We start from the raw sequence: 17,647 nt of genomic DNA on the forward strand, positions 1-17,647 counted from the left end.
CTTGGTCATCTTGCGCAAGACACTTCATCTGGAATCCTAAGTGCATTGATCTGAATCATTAGAAGGTGCTTCACAGCTCACGTCTGAATAAAGATTCGGAGATCAGAGGCTCCCGGAATGGAAACAGGCAGGTGTTGGTGTAAGTATAATTCTAACAATTTTAGCACGTACTTATGAAAATTATGGTGCTGCTCACTCTTCTGAAAGTACTAGACATGGGGCCAAATTCAGCCCTGGTGTGACTCCATTTAAGTTACTGGAGACAGTGGTCTTACACCAGGGCTGAATTTTGCTTCTTGTTTTCAGAAGATGAACTACCCAATATACTGCAGCAGATCGTCTGAGTGTGTATGAGATATGTAATAGCTAAGCCATTATTCACAGGTCATTGGCGGCAACACTTGTTCCTTTTCTGAATGTTAGAATTTATTTTCTAATAATGAATTATTTTTCCTAGCAAAATTATAAAAATGAGTTAGTAATAAGAGAAACCAAATAAATTATCCACATACTTTAACAGCACCTTATTAATTTGTTTTCACTGTGAGTTGCATATCCACTGTACTTGCTGGCTCTTTTTGGTATGTATATGCTGCTCCAGCATCAGCTCTGCCAGGCAGACAACTGGCTTTGCCTTGACTACATCCAAGCCATTTGATAGCAATGTTCTTTAACAACTCCTAAGCTCAAAGGCTAATGAGTCCTTGCCCAGAGGATTTTCCAGCAGGAGTGGGAGGTACATGAAGACTGCAAGAAGAGAGTTGCTCAGGGCACAAACAGCTGAGGTATGATTTGATTTCAAAAGTTTAAGTAACTAGTTATATGAAAAGCAGATGACTATAAGGGAATTCAGCCCTTAACACTTAGGGTATGTCTACACTACGGGATTAATCCGAATTTAGATAATTCGGATTTGAGATACAGGTTGTATAAAGTCGAAATGAGTGCGGCCACACTAGCACAGTAATTCGGTGGTGTGCGTCCAAGTACCGGGGCTAGCGTCGATTTCTGCACCGTTGCACTGTGGGTAGCAAATCCATAGCTATCCCATAGTTCCCGCAGTCTCCCGCGCCCATTGGGATTGTGGGTTAAGATCTCAGTGCCTGATGGGACAAAAAACATCGTCGCAGGTGGTTCTGGGTACAGTCTCACTTCCTCCCTCCCTCCCTCCCTGCATGAAAGCAACGGACGGCAGACAACCATTTTCGCGCCTTTTTTCCTGGGTGGGTGAACACTGCAGACTCCATACCACGGCAAGCATGGAGCCCGCTGAGGTCAAGACAGCACTCATGAATATTGCAAACACCTCGCGCGTTCTCGTGGAGTTTATGCTCAGCCAGGACCAGAAAAACGAGGAGAGGAGGCAGCGGCGGCGGCAGCATGATGAGGACATGGACACAGACACAGATACAGAATTCAGTGAAACCACAGGCCCCGGTGCTTTGGAGATCATGTTGTTAATGGGGCAGATTCTATCCATGGAACGCCGATTCTGGGCCCGGGAAACAAGCACAGACTGGTGGGACCGCATAGTGTTGCAGGTCTGGGACGATTCCCAGTGGCTGCGGAACTTTCGCATGCGTAAGGGCACTTTCATGGAACTTTGTGACTTGCTGTCCCCTGCCCTGAAACGCCAGAATACCAAGATGAGAGCAGCCCTCACAGTTGAGAAGCGCGTGGCGATAGCCCTGTGGAAGCTTGCAACGCCAGACAGCTACCGGTCAGTCGGGAATCAATTTGGAGTGGGCAAATCTACTGTGGGGGCTGCTGTGATGCAAGTAGCCAAAGCAATCACTCAGGTGCTGCTACGAAAGTTAGTGACTCTGGGAAATGTGCAGGCTATAGTGGATGGTTTTGCTGCAATGGGATTCCCTAACTGTGGTGGGGCAATAGACGGAACCCATATCCCTATCTTGGCACCGGAGCACCAAGCCACCGAGTACATAAACCGCAAGGGGTACTTTTCAATGGTGCTGCAAGCACTTGTGGATCACAAGGGACGTTTCACCAACATCAACGCGGGCTGGGCGGGAAGGGTTCATGACGCTCGCGTCTTCAGGAACACTACTCTGTTTAAAGGGCTGCAGCAAGGGACTTACTTTCCGGACCAGAAAATAACCGTTGGGGATGTTGAAATGCCAATAGTTATTCTTGGGGACCCAGCCTACCCCTTAATGCCATGGCTTATGAAGCCATACACAGGCAGCCTGGACAGGAATCAGGAGCTGTTTAACTACAGGCTAAGCAAGTGCAGAATGGTGGTAGAATGTGCATTTGGCCGTTTAAAAGGCCGCTGGCGTTCATTATTGACTCGCTCTGACCTCAGCCAAAGAAATCTCCCCATTGTTATTTCTGCTTGCTGTGTGCTCCACAATCTCTGTGAAAGTAAGGGGGAGACCTTTATGGCGGGGTGGGAGGCTGAGGCAAATCGCCTGGCTGCTGATTACGCGCAGCCAGACACCAGGGCGATTAGAAGATCACACCATGAAGCGCTGTGCATCAGAGAAGCTTTGAAAACCAGTTTCATGGCTGGCCAGGCTACCGTGTGAAATATCTGTTTGTTTCTCCTTCATGAAAACCCTCCCCCTTTACTGACTGATTTTCTGTAAGGAACCCACCCTGCCCCTTCCCCCAGCTTTCTTTCAAACCAAATAAAGTCACTGTCATTTAAAAATCATTTATTCTTTATTAATAGATTAGAAAAAGAGGGAGGGAACCCGGGTGGTATTTGGGAGGAGGATTGCTGGGAAGGAAAAAGCCACAAAGAAAAGGTTAAAAAAATGACAGCCTTTTGCTTGGGCTGTCTACTGGGGTGGAATGGGAAGGTGTACGGAGCCTCCCCCCCCGCGTTCTTACACGTCTGGGTGAGGAGGATACGGAACATGGGGAGGGGGGAGGGTGGAACAGGGGCTGAAGCGGCAGTCTGTTTTCCAGCAGCCGTTCCTGAACCTCCACCAGACGCCGGAGCAGCCCCAGCGTTGCATCCTTCATCCTCTGGTCTTCCTGCCGCCATCTCTCATCTCGATCGTCTCTCCTCTCCTCACGTTGGTCCCTCCTCTCCTCACGTTGGTCCCTCCTGTCCTCACGTTCACTGACTTCTTTCCTATACTTTGAAACTGTTTCCTTCCACTCATTCAGATGAGCTCTGTCACTCCTGCTGGATTGCATAATTTCAGAAAACATGTCCTCCCGCGTCTTCTTCTTACGACGCCTTATCTGTGATAACCTTCGGGATGGAGGAGGGAGGCTTGAGGAATTTGCAGCTGCTGTAGGGAGGGGAAAAAAGAGAGAATTGTTTTAAAAGCTACATTTTGCAGAACAATGCTTATACTCTTTCACGGTGACCAACACTGTTCACATTACATAGCACATGTGATTTCTGTGCAAGGTCGCATTTTGCCTCTTAATGCTGAGTGCCTGTGGCTTTGCTGCTAGAGATCAATCACAGGTCTGGGCAACAGAATTCGGCTTGCATGCGGCCATGGTAAGCTTCAGCGCCGTCCGTGCTTTCCAACATACCAAGCATAGCTTGTAGAGTGCTGCAGAAGCCTGGCCAATCTCAGCCAGTTGGGGGGGGGGGGCAGTGTGGTGGGGCTTGTCTGGGCCCCTTCAGGCAAGTAGAGTGCTGCGGTTTTTCTGTTAACATTCAGCAGCACCAGAAAACAAACTAACCCTGCAGGAAGATCCCTGCAGGCACCAAACTACCCCCCCCCCCCCCGCCGCCCCCCCCCCCTCGCCATGAATTCTCTGGGATGATCACAGTACCCTCCCCCCACCGCGTGGCTGGTAACAGGGAAGATCCCTGCTAGCCAAACGCGAAAAACTCAGGGCCAATTTCCCATCTGCGCTTGGCTAACTGCAGGGAAGGATTTATTTTCCGCCACAGGCAAACAGCCCAGTAGGAACGGCCACCTCTGTCCCCTTAATTAAGTTCCCGTATTTCAACCAGGTTACCAGGAGTGATATCACTCTCCTGAGGATTACACAACAAGATAAAGAACGGATGTTGCTTGAATGCCAGCAAACACCGGGACCATACGCTGCCAGGCTTTGTCAGGCAATGATACCAGATTACTTGCTGCAAGCATGGCGTGGTCAAGTGTCCTACCATGGAGGAGGGAATAAGGATGCACTGCCCAGAAACCTTCTGGCAAGGCTTTCGGAGTACCTCCAGGAGAGCTTCATGGAGATGTCCCTGGAGGATTTCCGCTCCATCCCCATACACGTTAACAGACTTTTCCAGTAGCTACAGACTTTTCCAGTAGCTGAACTGACCGCGAATGCAAAGTCAGGCAAAGTAATCATTAAAAACTGTTTGCTTTTAAAACAAGTTTTATATTTTAAAAGGTAAACTCACCTGAGGTCCCTTCCATGGGGTCAGAGTCTTGGGTACTGGCTTGGGAGGCTTGGGAGGGTACTTCAGTCTGGGTGATAAAAAGATCCTGGCTGTTGGGGAGAATGGAGTGCTGTGTGCTCTCTGCAAGCTCATCCTCCTCCTCCTCCTCTACCCCATCGGCAGAATCCTCAGGCGTCGAGACTATCCCCGACCCAGAATCCACGAACAAAGGTGGGGTAGTGGTGGCAGCCCCCCCTAGAATTGCATGCAGCTCGGCGTAGTAGCGGCATGTCCGTGGCTCTGACCCGGAGCGACCGTTTGCCTCCTTTGTTTTTTGATAGGCTTGTCTGAGCTCCTTGACCTTCACGCGGCACTGCTCAGAGTCCCTATTGTGGCCTCTCTCCATCATGCCCTTGGAAATTTTTTCAAAAGTTTTTGCATTTCGTCTTTTAGAACGAAGTTCTGCAAGCACTGAATCCTCTCCCCATACAGCGATCAGATCCAGTACCTCCCTCACGGTCCATGCTGGTGCTCTTTTTCGATTATCAGCCTGCATGGTTACCTGTGCTGATGAGGTATCTGTGGTCACCTGTGCTCTCCACGCTGGGCAAACAGGAAATGAAGTTCAAATGTTCGCGGGGCTTTTCCTGTCTACCTGGCCAGTGCATCCGAGTTCGGATTGCTGTCCAGAGCGGTCACAATGATGCACTGTGGGATAGCTCCCGGAGGCCAATACCATCGAATTGCGGCCACACTAACCCTAATTCGAATTGCTAAAATCGATTTTGGCGCTACTCCGCTCGTTGGGGTGGAGTACAGAAATCGATTTAAAGGGCCCTTTACATCGAATTAAATGGCGTCGTTGTGTGGACGGTTACAGGGTTAATTCGAATTAAAGCTGATAAATCCGAATTAAAGTCGTAGTGTAGACCAGGCCTTACTGACTCTTTCAAGGTATCTGGCCAAGGGACTTCATGGTCCTAGTCACTTTCCCTAAATAGCCTCTCTATTTTACAACCACCACCTTTCAACCTTGTGAGCAAATCTTCACTCACTGAATTCCAGTTTCACACTGAAATTTGTGGAGTTCCCATGTGAAAGGAGAACCAGGCCGATAGAACTTTACTTTTTGTCTTTAAAGTAATTGAACGAAATAATAAAGGATAAAAACAATGATTACAATTTATTTCATTTTGAGATTTTGGGTTTGTTTCAGCCGAGATTGTGAATCAAAATTCAGGGACTGAGAGTCCACATGAATCCAGTATAAAACTGGACAACCCCCTTTGCAAACTAAATGCACTGAATTCCACAGAGAATATTGCACTATAGATATCTGGGATCCTGAAAACAGGTTGGACTTGTGCTGGGACACATATTTGAATCTCAGTAGATCCTGCACACAGCTGGATATAGAGGTCAAGATTCCCTGTGTCAACATCGGTGTTGAGATAATGGGATGTTACTGCAGGAACTTGAGTTAAATATTGTTGAGTCTTCCATTTTTCTGTGTTCAACTCCATTATTCTTTCAGAGAGCACCTGCCCAATAGATTTTTCTGACATTGCTTGCCAGGTGGTTCTTCTTGAATTACAATGCATACAGTATACATTTCTGGAGAGTAAGGCCATATGGTGCAAGGGTCTGGAATGCAGCCCTCCACTTCTAGCTTGTTAGGTCAAATCTGGCCCTGGTGAGTCATGGAAGACACACACAATACCAGCTGTCTAGTGTCCTGTCTAAAATGAGTTAGTGGGTCTTAGCTCAGTGTCCACATCACAAAGCATAAAAACAAAACACAGCATCAAATGTGACATTCTTTGGACCCTTTGTTGACAGCCTCAGCAGAGATCTAATCAGTCATGGTGACTACACTAGCATGGTCCTGCCTAGGGCTGAATTGAAGCACTTTGTCAGAGTTATATCACATTGCTACTTACAAATCACAGAATGTCACAGGGTTGGAAGGGACCCTTAAGGAGGTTATCTAGTCCAACCCCCTCCTCAAAGCAGGACTGATCCCCAGACAGATTTTTGTTCCAGATCCCTAAATGGCCCCCTCAAGGATTGAACTCACAACCCTGGGTTTAGCAAGCCAATGCTCAAACCATTGAGCTATTCCTCCCCAAGTAAGGGCTTCTATTTCCAGGCTTTTGTAATTCATTTAAGGGTTCAGACTGTGAAGGCTGAACGGGAGCAGAAGCTTTACAGAGTTCTTTATGAAATTCATATTTGGACTGAACAAACCTCCCATGTTTATTGGTATGATAATAACTACCAAAGGGATTACTTAGGGGAAAGTGTCCGATTTAAATGCCAACACGTGCTACTCTTTCAGAAGGGCAAACCTTTTTTTTTTTTTTTTTTTTTTTTTGGTGTGATGTTGCGTTAAAATATAGGCCAAGCTGCTCTCAAACAATAAAATAAAAAAAAATGAAAACTAGCTTGTGTCTAAGAGGGTCCCACATAGGAAGTGGGACAAGTGAGACAAGGCCTGTGGTGATTTGTGGAGTGACTTAAGGGGGGGATCTGAGCATTTACAGATTACCACAGGGGCTGCTTACTCCCAGCTGGCTGAGAGTGTTGGATTCCTGCTGCACTGCTAATTACCTGTGCAAAAATTGGGATAAGACCCTTATGGTGCCAAACTCTCCTCTCACTTATACCAGCATAAACCCAGAGTAATCCCACTGAAGTCACTGCAGTTACTCCAGTTTCATACTGGTACAACCAAGAACAAATTATGCCCCAAAGGGCTTGGCTGAATGCAATGCACAGAAACACATCATTATTTTCCAGCACTAATCTTGTGATACTGTACCATGCTGTGTGTCCTCAACACTTCTTGTAATCCATGCACTTTGCGGCACATTCTGTACCCATGTAAATCTGGAGTAACTGCAGTAATGTCAATGGAGTTACTCTGGATTTGTATTGGTACAGGTGAGATGAGTTTGGTCCCTAGCACTTTAAGGGCCTTATCTCAACCTTCCCATAGGTAATTAGTAGTTCAGCAGGAATCCACACACTCGGCCAACTGAGAGCCAGCAGCCCCACTGCTCATCTGGAAATGATCATGTCCCCCAATTAAAGTCACTTGGCAAATAACCATGAAGCCTTTTCTCGCTTTTCCTACTTTCTGTGTGGGACCCTTTTAAAACACAATCTGGGTTAGGCTGGCTTTTTAAATGAGATCAACCTGACCTACATATTATAGCAAAATCTAGATAGATAGATTAACAGATAGATAGATAAAAATTTGTGATTCTGAAATAAAAGCATCTTTTGGTATTTTAGAGACATTTTCCATAATTAATCCCCATGGCATTAGGGATCTCAGTAAATCTGGTGGATTTGTTCCATCTGAATGTGAATTTTGTCAAGGGCCCTGTAGGATTTCTGCCTCAATTCACCCTTGTGTTCTGAATCACACAGGTAGCACTGCTATCTACAAGTGGAGTGGAGTGCAGGATGGTTCCCTCAGTGTATAAGATACAACAGAGGCAAATGAACATTTCTCAGATCTTGAATTTAAAGGACATTCCAAACTTTTGTAAAAGGAGCAATTTGACATATGCTTTTCTTGCTTCTGTTATTTATCAATTTAGATATGAAAAATGTCGAATAAAAACAGTGAAAAATAAACACAACAAAGAAGAATTTAAACCAACAACAATACAGCAAAGTTCTTGTTTGATCATCACTAATCTCTGGGGATCAGAAATATTTCATGGAGCTGGCTGATAAGCCGGGAAGCTTGAGGGACATTTCTCCATTAGACTCAACACTTCTAGCCTGTGGATTTCCTTTATAGTGGCTCTACTCAAACAGTGGGAAAATATTGCCTCTCCACCCCTCCCATCTGTCCTGTCAACTGACATAGTTAGGACGTTATCACTTTTAAATCAGACCTCTCACTGTCTTGCCAGGAGATCCTGCTTTGACCTGCTATTGTACCTTGTGCTCACATCCAGAAGTTTGTCCTTTCTGACTGCTGCAGTTGCCACTCCTTTTCTATGATACATTCTCTAAAGGGAATTTCAAATAGAAGGCAATAGCGCTCTAGGATGCTTTGTTGTTTTGCACAACGTGTTCTGCATCAGACAGATAAATGGCTCAAACATCCTGCTTGGGCTAATGTGAACATCTCCAAAATATGTGCTTTTTCCTCAAAGAAATTATTTGAAAAGAGACTGCTACAAGCCGAGTCCCGTTGATCAGCTTTCAGCACCACAGACAGAGCACAAAGGAGGAAAAAAAGAGAATTGAAGAGAAAAAGAAGAGCTGTGTGTGAGAAAAATAAGTCTTTTAAATGTGCTAAGAACTTTCTGATAAGGAAAATGCTAACTGTAATGATCTTACAAAGTGATTTTGATTTTTAGCATCTCTCTTTAATTTACAGTGCTCATTGGCTGAACTGACTCGCACTGTCTGGTAAAAAATTACTGGTGCATTATATCATAAAATATTCTTGCTCATTGTTGAATAATGGACTGAAATATCAGCACTTTTGTTCTGATGTTACTTATGCTGCACATCTTTTACATTGTGAAAGCGTCTCTCATGCTCATAGACTCAGACTCTAAGGTCAGAAGGGACCATTATGATCATCTAGTCTGACCTCCCGCATGATGCAGGCCACAAAACCTGACCCACCCACTCCTGGAAGAATTCTCTCCCTTGACTCAGCTGTTGAACTCCCCAAATCATTATTTAAAGACTTCTAGTCGCTCAGAATCCTCCAGCAAGCGACCCCTGCCCCATGCTGCGGAGGAAAGCAAAAAACCTCCAGGGCCTCTACCAATCTACCCTGGAGGAAAATTCCTTCCCGACCCCAAATATGGTGATCAGCTGAACCCCGAGCATGCGGGCAAGATTCTCTAGCCAGACCTTCTGGAAAAGTTCTCTGTAGTAACTTTTAATATCCCATCATTGACCATTGTTATCGACCTATTGACTAAAATCACTGTATCCCATCAAACCATCCCCTGCATAAACTTATCAAGCTTGATCTTAAAGCCATAGAGGTCTTTTGCCCCCACTGTTTCCCTCGGAAGGCTGTTCCAAAACTTCACCCCTCTGATGGTTAGAAACCTTCATCTAATTTCTAGCCTAAACTTCCCGACAGCCAATTTATATCCATTCGTTCTAGTGTCCACATTAGAACTGAGCTGAAATAGTTCCTCTCCCTCCCTGATATTTATCCCTCTGATATATTTATAAAGAGCAATCATATCCCCCCTCAGCCTTCTTTTGGTTAAGATAAACAAACCGAGCTCCTTGAGTCTCCTTTCATACGACAGATTTTCCATTCCTCGAATCATCCTAGTGGCCCTTCTTTCTACCCATTCCAGTTTGATTTCATCCTTTTTAAACATAGGAGACCAGAACTGCACACAGTACTCCAAATGAGGTCTCACCAGTGCCTTGTATAACGGAACCAGCACCTCCCTATCCCTACTAGAAATACCTCGCCTAATGCATCCCAAGACCGCATTAGCTTTTTTCGCGGTCACGTCACATTGCCGACTCACAGTCATCCTGCGATCAACCAGGACTCCGAGGTCCTTCTCCTCTTCCGTTACTTCCAACCGATGCGTCCCCAGCTTATAATTAAAATTCTTGTTAGTTATCCCTAAATGCATAACCTTACACTTCTCACTATTAAATTTCATCTTATTACTATTACTCCAGTTTACAAGGCCATCTAAATCTCCCTGCAGGATATCCCGATCCTTCTCCGAATTAGCAATACCTCCCAACTTTGTGTCATCCGCAAACTTTATCAGCCCACTCCTACATTTGGTTCCGAGGTCAGTAATGAATAGATTAAATAAAATCAGACCCAAAACCGAACCTTGAGGAACTCCACTGGTAACCTCCCTCCAGCCTTACAGTTCACCTTTTAGTACGACCCGCTGCAGTCTCCCCTTTAACCAGTTCCTTATCCACCTCTGGATTTTCATATCGATCCCCATCTTTTCCAATTTAACCAATAATTCCTCATGCGGTACTGTATCAAACGCTTTACTGAAATTGAGGTATATTAGATCCACCGCATTTCCTTTATCTAAGAAATCTGTTACTTTCTCAAAGAAGGAGATCAGGTTGGTTTGGCACGATCTACCTTTCGTAAAACCGTGTTGTAATTTGTCCCAGTTGGCGTTGACCTCAAGGTCCTTAACTACTTTCTCCTTCAAAATTTTTTCCAAGACCTTGCAGATTACAGATGTTAGACTAACAGGCCTGTAGTTACCCGGGTCACTTTTATTCCCCTTCTTGAAAATAGGAACCACATTAGCTATTCTCCAGTCAAACGGTACCACCCCCGAGTTTATGGATTCATTAAAAATTATCGCTAACGGGCTTGCAATTTCCCGCGCCAGCTCTTTTAATATTCTCGGATGAAGATCATCTGGTCCGCCTGATTTAGTCCCGTTAAGCTGTTTAAGTTTGGCTTCTACCTCGGATACGGTAATGTCAATCCCCACTCCTTTATTCCCATCTGTCTCGCTTCTACTATTCCTCGGCCTTTCATTAGCCTCATTAAATACCGATGCAAAATATTCATTTAGATATTGTGCCATGCCTAGGTTATCCTTAATCTCCACTCCATCTACAGTCTTAAGCAGTCCCACTTCTTCTTTCTTTGTTTTCTTCCTATTTATATGGCTATAAAAGCTCTTACTATTGGTTTTAATTCCCCTTGCAAGGTCCAACTCTACTCAGCTTTTGGCTTTTCTCACTCCATCTCTACATGCTCTGACCTCAATAAGGTAGGTTTCTTTGCTGATCCCTCCCCTCTTCCACTCCCTGTATGCTTTCTGTTTTTTTTTAATGACCCCCTGAGATGCTTGTTCATCCAGCTAGGTCTAAATCTCCTGCCTACAAACCGTTTTCCCTTTCTCGGGATACACGCCTCTGACAGCTCCTGCAACTTCAACTTGAAATAATCCCAGGCGCCTTCCGCCTTTAGATCCCTAAATATGTTAGTCCAATCCACTTCCCTAACCAGTCCCCTTAATTTATTAAAATTAGCTCTTTTGAAATCGTAAACCTTAGTCTCTGATTTAATTCTGTTAATCTTTCCATTTAGTTTAAACTGAATTAGCTCATGATCACTCAAGCCAAGGTTGTCCCCTATAACCATTTCCTCAACTAGGTCCTCACTACTCACCAGCACCAAATCTAAAATGGCATCCCCCCTCGTCGGTTCAGCAACTACTTGATGAAGGAATTCATCAGCTATCACGTCTAGGAAAATCTGAGCCCTATTATTGTTACTAGCATTTGTTCCCCAATCTATATCCGGGAAGTTAAAGTCTCCCATGATTACACAGTTTCTATTAGTATTTACTTCCTTAAAAATGTTAAAGAGTTCTCTGTCCCTATCCAGGCTAGATCCTGGCGGTCTATAGCACATCCAAAGCACTATCCCAGAGGAGGCTCTCGTAGTTCTTTTACCCAGTGTGAGTATTGCCCAGACAGACTCCGTCTTATCCATTCCATCGCTTATTAATTCTTTACAGTTTACCTCATTATTGACATACAATGCTACTCCCCCACCTTTACCTTTGATCCGGTCTTTCCTAAACAGCACATACCCTTCCATACCTGTACTCCAGTCATGACTACCGTTCCACCACGTTTCAGTTATTCCTACGATATCCGGTTTCATTTCTCAGATCAGGAGCTCCAATTCCTCCATTTTGTTACCTAGGCTTCTCGCATTGGTGTATAAACATCTTAATTTATGCCTTTTGGCCTCTCTCACATTCATTCTCCCATTTGATGTGGACACCGTACTGCTGGTATGACCTATTAGTCTGGTATCCATCCCCCCCGTCCTCTTTATGTCCAATCTCTTCCCCCTGGCTGTATCAGTCCTTATCTCATTGTCCTCCCTCTCAATGTTATAATCTTGTGTGGAGATTAACTGGACATCTCCCAACCGTCTCCCCCAAATTCCTAGTTTAAAGCTCTTTTGATGAGATGAGCCAGCCTCCCTCCCAGAAGTCTATTTCCTTCCCTACTCAGGTGAAGTCCGTCCCGTGAGAACAGTTTTCTGTCCCCGAAAGCCTCCCAGTGGCCATACATCCCAAAGCCCTCTTTATAGCACCACTCCCTTAGCCAACTATTTATCATCACAATCCTTTCACCTCTTTGCTGCCTTTCTCTAGGAACAGGCAGAATCCCACTGAAGATGATCTGAGCCTCGATTTCCTTAAGCGTCTTCCCCAGCCTGGCATAATCTCCCTTGATTCTCTCTAGCGAGAACCTAGCCATGTCATTCGTTCCTACGTGAAAGATGATCAAGGGGTTCTTACCTTATCCTTTTAGGATCCTTTTCAGCCGCAGGTCCACATCCCCTATCTTAGCGCCCGGGAGACAGCACACCCTTCTGTTCTCTGGGTCTGCCCTGGTCACAGGCCTGTCTAACCTCCTCAGTAAGGAGTCCCCAATCACGTAAACCTGCCTTTGCCTGGTGACAGTGCGATCTACTAATCTATCCCCTGTTCCCTCTAGTTCCACCCCCTGTCCATTCCTATTTTCCCTTATAGTCCCCCTTACGCCATCCTGTATCCTCCCGGGGCCCAGAATTGGTGCTGTCTCCATCAACTCATGAAAGTGAAGTGACTATTATCATTGGCTTTAGCCAGAAAGAGGTATAGTTCAATGCTATCTGCTCTTCTATACAAAACTGTCATTCCTAATTTGCAGTACTACTGCTATTCCAGTCTATGGTCTGCCCACAACTCTACCACGTATGGCCTACAGCAACCCTTGCAATGCCAATACTAGCTCCTCACAACTGTCTAAACGCTTCTCCTTTCTGACATCCCTGCTGAACCTGTTCCAGGTCTCAGTTTAGCAGAGACAATCAGAGTGTATTGTATCCAAAAAGATCCCTCTTGTTGTCTTTCCCCACCTTAGTTACAGAGGGAGAAAAAATGACACAGCACACGTGGTCAGCCCAAGAATAGCATACCAGAATGCAGAGCCTGATTTGGAACCCATGGCTGATTAAGGTCCCATTTGCAGGACTGTCCTTAATTAGAAAGGCAGTGTGGTTCATGGATAGGGCTCTAGATGGTGACTCCGGAAACCTGGATTTTATTTCTGACTCTGCCACTCCACTCCTGGGTGACCCGGAGCAAGTTACTTTACCTCTCTGTACTTCAGTTTCCCCCACCTGCAGAATGGAGGATAATGATACTTCCTTTGTGAAGTATCTTGAGAGTTACAGATGAAAAGCTCTGTGTAAGAGCTAGATTATTATCATTCTTCATTATTAACATTGGACCATGGCACTGATTCGTGCTCTGCTAGTAGAATGAAGGTTAGTGGTACCCTATGCTAGTTCATTCTAAGAAAATACTCAGCCATTGGCCCTTCATCCGTATCCAATTCACCATATAGACAGGACTGCTGACTGATCCCACAGAAACATGTGAGCGGGGAAAAAAGATATCGCCCCTACCTCCCTATTGTGTGGCTGCTTAGGGGGCAGGGAGAATGAGGAGGGGAAAAGTTTGAGGAACCCATCACTCATGAGCAACATAATAGCAAAAAGAAAAAAAAAAGCACACCGCTCAGCCCTCAAGATCAACCCTAGAATAAAAAACCAGAGTGGATACACAACAAAGCAATGCTGTGAGTCTGATACTGATCCCTTTTACACCAGTGTTAATCCACTGACTTCAGGAGAGTTATTCCTGATTTATACCACCGTAAGAAAGAAGAGAAGAGGTGCAAAATTCAGTTAAGAAACAGATTCATATTTCAAGCTCAGGTTTCAAAACATAAACAGATTAACATTAAACAAATCACTAAAATCATCTTGACACCATCTCTTTAATTCCTGAAGTTAGTAAACCGTTAAAAGATGTTACCACTACTTTCAAAATGTATACATGCCCGGACTGTGGTTACACAACCTAGAGATGATGGACTGCTTAATCATAGTGATTTGGTTTGTGCTTAAACACTATCACGTAATGAAGATGAATCACATCTTTAGAAATTATTCACTTCAAGTCAATTTAAATTAAAGCGCAGGAGCAGACAGCCTTGAACACAGATGCCATTAAATAACACCCCATGTATAGCAAAATCAATGGCTGAGGTATCTGACTTGTCTTTGAAAAGCAGCAAAACACCCTCCGTGTTAAAGTACGCAAGAGGCATTCTTCTTCATGAAAGGAAGATGTCCAATGACTCAGTCAGCATAGAACACACACATCTTCTCTCAGTGTGAAAACGGTTCAGACCAATCTAGATTCTGTCCAAAAGAGTGTGCTGCTCCAGTTTGCTAATCAAATACTGAAAGGGATGGGGGAAGAGCTGGCCCATTACTATTTTTAAAATGCCAGCAGCATCAGTTTGTGAATATATTCATGAATGAAAGAACTGATTTCAAGTCGCTGTGATTTCTGAAGCTATAGGATTTGTTATTTGCAACTATTTGAACAAGTGCTGGGTTTCGGGGGAAATATTGATTCATGAAAAGTTAATGAATTTGCAAGATTAATTATCATAAAAATCATACTGGAAAGTACATTATTTATTATTTACCTGTCTTTTTAGTCTTTTGTTTAAAATGACTCAGACATCCAGTCAGGGAGCAGAAAAAATGACACGTGACTTAGATGAACAGCCATACAACATAGATAGTGGATGAATGAAGTGAACAAGTTCCTGTGTAATCCATGGGCTGAAAACTTCTCATCCAAATTATTTAGGGCTTAACCATGGCTTTGCCTCAAGCGCTAAGCCAGATGCAGCATGTTGTGCTGGCCTGGAGTAGGCCAGAAGGCAGAGTGTGACTAAGGGTATTTCTACACTTGGATCTGGGGGTGTGATTTCCAGCTCACATAAACATACACTAGTTCTAATTGAACGAATGGGCTGAACATTGTAGGGTAGCTGGGGTAGCACAGACAGTGGCAGCATGGGCTACCCATGATGAGTACAATTGCACCTGAACCCCCTGGATATGTAGCCAGCATAGCTAGCCTGTGCCACTGCTTGCCACAACCCATGCTATCCTGGCCACACTACTATTTTTAGTGAGCTAGCTTGATAAAAGCTAGGGTGAATATGTCTACACAAGGTGGGAAGCACGCCCCAGCTCACAAGTGTAGACATAGCCTCTGAGTCACAACCCCTCTGAATTCTTCCTTTTTCTTAAGGGGGAAGCTTCCTGTCCAGATGGGAACAGATCTGGTACGCTGGACTCCCCCTGTGCACTGGCATAGGTCTACTAGATGGAGTATTATAGAGGGTGGAGCCAAGGCTCTGCCTACTTGCCACCCCATCCTACCCAGTCCCACCCACTTGTGCAGGGCAGGGGGGATGCCACAACCCCATGAAAGCTGCTCTCCTCTCCATGACCTGAGCAGCTGGTGGAAGGGACATGAAAGTACCCCCCCCACACACACACACACACTGCCTCTTGCAGCTATACAAAGCAGGACAAACAATCTGGTTCTCTCTAAACACCCAACTTGGTAAAAATAAAAATCCAATTAGTTTGATTTAGAAAATTGCAAGAAACAGATGCTTGCCTGCAAGCCAGTGTCCGGTACACAAACTCGACACCAGTATTGCTAGCATTGCTACAACACACTGAATATAAACGAATGGCAGCAAACAAATGAAGGCAAGGAAAAAACAAATTGGTAAAGAAATTAAGTTACACAGTAACTGCAAACTGGGTAAACAAATTCCTTGTTAGTACTAGTCACAATTTGGGGTCAGTGACACTGCATATTAACTGAGGTACTTGTTATTCAAAACAATCTTGTTCAGTGTCTGGGTGCCAATACTAAATCCTGACACAGCAATATTTGATAAATTGGTTACTGTCCATTCCCTAGGTTATCTGACAGACAGCAGCTATAAGAAACATCTGGATCTATGTCAGCTACTGGTGTATCACAAAGCAATGCAACCACTGGAACAGAGAAGCTAGGCATTCCTATTTCTTGCCCAGCAAAACTTATCCCAGAGTGTGACAGCCAGCAGTAAGGGTAACCTATAACATGGATGAACAGTACTGTAACTAATGACAAGAAATTATATATAAAGGCCTCATTTGTAATGTCACTACTTCAAATTTCTATTTTACTTCTGATATACATAGCACTGTGGGATACACTGTTAATAATACCTATCCCAGTATTTCAAAAGACTCAGCCTACTACAAATGATGATATAGGTGATAATTGTAACTGCCCTAATAGGAGCGTGTTGCTATCTGCAGTACCAAAGTAAAAGGGCCAGACTACAACACCAGATTGGAAAAGGATTGTTATGCTTGGCTATGAGGTGGTGTCATATGTACACGTGCATACTATACATATATTCCTTATATACCTGTATACACTACAAATACAAATACCATATCCATATTATCCATATACGTTAATTATTTGGGAGTGCCCCCAAAGCTTTGGAAAATAAAATCTGTCCATCAGTCATATGAGGAAACGTACAGCCTATGGGGTATGAATGTATGGATGGTAAAGTAAGGTGACCAGATAACAGTGTTTAGCCCATTGGGTCAACTTCAATCCATGCATTGTGCTTTTCTGGGATGATAGATAAACATCCTCCCCATAAAAGGACAAAAAGTTGGGGAATGGAGTAGAAAGAAAGAGCTTGAAGCATGGCCCTGGTGCAAGGTCTGAGGCCTGAACCAAAGTCAGTGAAAGTGAGGACCTGACTGTTGCTCACAGCATGTCAAAAGCAGATGCTTGCCTGCCAGTCAGTGTCCGGTACATGAACTCGGCACCAGTATTGCTAGCATTGCTAAAACACACTGAATATGTAAACACATTCCAGCAGGCCAGCACAAGAACACCCCAGCTTAGCACACAATAAAATGGTTTGATAAAAGTGATGAATAGTGATATTCTGTCTGAAACATCAGGAGTGAAAGTACAAAGATGGGGTGAATAGGAATGTTTTGTCTGAAACATCAGGAGGAAAGTATCAGGGGAAGTAACAAGCATATCATGAAACGCGTAAGGTGATACGTAAGCTGTTTATCCTAGATTGTTTGTCCCAGTCTATAAATGTTGGAATACCTCGCCTTAACCCTTCGTCCAGCCTAGGGGCAGAGGAAAGCCCTGCCACTGGCTGAGATGCGTCCATTGTCACGGGCATATATGTCTTAGTATCCTTGTAGAGTCTGCCAAGTGCTACTACTGTGCTTCGTCGACAATAAACCTGGCCAGGCGCCTTCGCTACTAAACCAAGTCTTGTGGTCACTGAGCAGTTCGATTGAGGTCTCCTATGCCAACCATC

This window comes from Trachemys scripta, chromosome 9, assembly GCF_013100865.1.
Source record: "Trachemys scripta elegans isolate TJP31775 chromosome 9, CAS_Tse_1.0, whole genome shotgun sequence".
Lineage (NCBI taxonomy): Eukaryota > Metazoa > Chordata > Testudines > Emydidae > Trachemys > Trachemys scripta.